The sequence below is a fragment of the Propithecus coquereli genome, unplaced genomic scaffold, assembly GCF_000956105.1.
Source record: "Propithecus coquereli isolate 6110/MARCELLA unplaced genomic scaffold, Pcoq_1.0 Scaffold42, whole genome shotgun sequence".
NCBI lineage: Eukaryota > Metazoa > Chordata > Mammalia > Primates > Indriidae > Propithecus > Propithecus coquereli.
Window position 1 is genome coordinate 790,071 of NW_012149952.1, and position 2,534 is coordinate 792,604.

The window sequence follows — 2,534 nt, forward strand, 5'->3', positions numbered from 1 at the left end:
AGACAGAGAAAGAATTTTCAACTACACTTTTTCTAAAGAAAATGCTCTGAAAAAGCTCTTTTGCGCCGTGGAAAAATAATTTTTCAAAAATTGTATTTACCTTCTCAGTGGTTATTCAGGAGAAGTGACGAATGGTGTCAAATGCCGCAAAACAAACCTCAGGAGTGCCTGGAAGGTTTAGCAATAAAGGTGGATGTTGGTGACCCTGGCGAAAGCCATTTCAGAGAAAGGGGAAGGTGGAAAGTGGACGTGGAGTGAGTGCGAGGTGAGTCAGTGGAAGCAAAGAAATGTATCCAGACGGTCGAAGATGCTTGACTGAGAAGGGAAGAGGCAGTGGAAGGAAAGGAAGCCCAAGGAAGGAATTTTTTTTCCATAAGTGGCCTCAGAGGATGTGTAGGATGAAGGGACAGAGCTAGTGGAGAGGGGGACATTGAAGGCTGTCAGGGCACAGGCTGCCCCACTCTCTGTCACCCTGAGAAGCACCATCTCTTGGGGAAGATGGTGGCTTGGGGGTTGATGACTTCAGGATCTTGAATGTTCACGTGTGCAGCGCAAAGATGAGCCGGGGTTTAGGGTTGAGGCTGTGCCCAGTGAGGACCAGGCTCTGGTTGTGAGCAGGTGTTTGGAGTCAGAATCGGGGCTGAGGGTGTGGTCAGAGTTAAGGATCGGCCTGTTTCTGGGATCAGTTTGGAGGTCCCCATCCAGGGAAGAGAGGCCGATCTTTAGTTGCAACACACCCCGCGGTTCACTCTGTCTCTCTCTACTGCTTTTCTCTCCACCTCCAATCTCTCACTAATATTTTTGCATCCATTTTTTTGTTTCGCCCTCCCACTCTTTCTCTTTTCTCCTCTCTCTTTTTCTTAACTCCTTTCTTCTCCCTTACCTTTGTGAGTCACACTAGTGGACTTTATGCAGCTTTTAAAGTTGGTTACTTTGTTAGCAGAGATTGACTTTAGACCTGACATGAATAAGTAAGAAATTCAATGAGTGTAAGCTGGTTCATGTCTCTGCAAATAAACAAATAAAATCTGCATTCCAATGCTTTCTTCTTCTGTAGCCCGCAGATGGGATATAGATATATATATATATTTGATATATATATTTGACATATATATAAGAAGAAACGGCCCAGCTCACTCCAGCCCGTTGAGGCAGAAAAGGAATTGATTAAAGGGCCCTGTTGGAAAATCACCAAGTTCCAAAGGGCATCAAAGAAGCCCAAGCCACAGGCACAAAGCAGCTCTGGTCAAGACCTTCTGGCCCCACTGCTGGGCGCAGAAACCACAATGCACACTGCACCGCTGAGGCTGGCCCTGGAGTCCAGAAACTTCTGCGTCACCACCTTATGATCCTGAGTCTTGTACAGGAGCACCTGATGGGGAAAGCCTGGGTCACGTGTCAGTGTCATCCCTGCAAGGAATGCCAGGAAAATGGCTTCTTCCATGGAAATGGCAGGACATTCCCCAAATATAGCAAAGGCGTTTAAAATATGCTAGGCAGCCAGAACACAGAAGGGGAGTGACAGGAGTGGGAAAAGTCATGAACCATGAGAGGAAGGCTTCCGAGAGGGACCCTGGGGAACAGCCATATTTAAAGGCTGGGAGCAGCAGCTTAAAAAGCAGGAGGAGTGGCATGGTGGGTGAGTTCTTAGAAATTCACAGGGTAGGTGTTTGGGAAAATATAATTAAAAACAAAGTCTCCTCTCAACCCGGAAAATCTCTGCACATAGGTAGAAGAAAAAGGAAACAGTTTTGTTATTGAATAAGCATTAAACCAGAACGTGATGAGTATCCCACGCAACCTGCTACGAGATCACAAAGAGAAGGAAATCCCACTCTTCTATCTAGCCAAACCTATGCAACGTGTTACACACATTCTCCAGGTTCACAGTAACTAGTCCTCAGGGAAGATGACTTGACAGCTCCATTTGTCACACACAGTTCATCCTAAATTCACCTGGTAACTAGGTTGGCCATCTGTGTTAGTCAATTGGCTTTAACCACAGGAAAAGTAACCTTCTCACATCTTTATGACAGGTGGCAATTTTGCAGCTTGGAGAGAGGGGCTCACGGAAGTCAGACCCCTACCTTCTCATGGGGCGCTGAGTACCTTTTGAAGAGATGGCTCCCAAGCACGGGTTGTGAGAAGGTGTTTGGAGTCAGAATCAGAGCTGAAGGCGTGGTCAGAGTTAAGGATCAGCCTGTTTCTGGGATCAGTTTGGAGGTCCCCATGCAGAGAAGAGAGGCCAATCTTTAGCTGCGACACACCCCACTGCTCACTCTGTCTCTCTCTACAGCTTTTCTCTCCACCTCCATTCTCTAGCTAATATTTTTTGCATCCATTTTTTGTTTCTCTCTCCCACTCTTGAGAAAGGCAGTTCTGCGTTGCAAGGCAGGTAAGAGGCTTATTTGTGTTTTAAAAATACAAAAGGCAGACCAGGCGTGGTGGCTCACGCCTGTAATCCTAGCACTCTGGGAGGCCGAGGCGGGTGGATTGCTCAAGGTCAGGAGTTCGAGACCAGCCTGAGCAAGAGC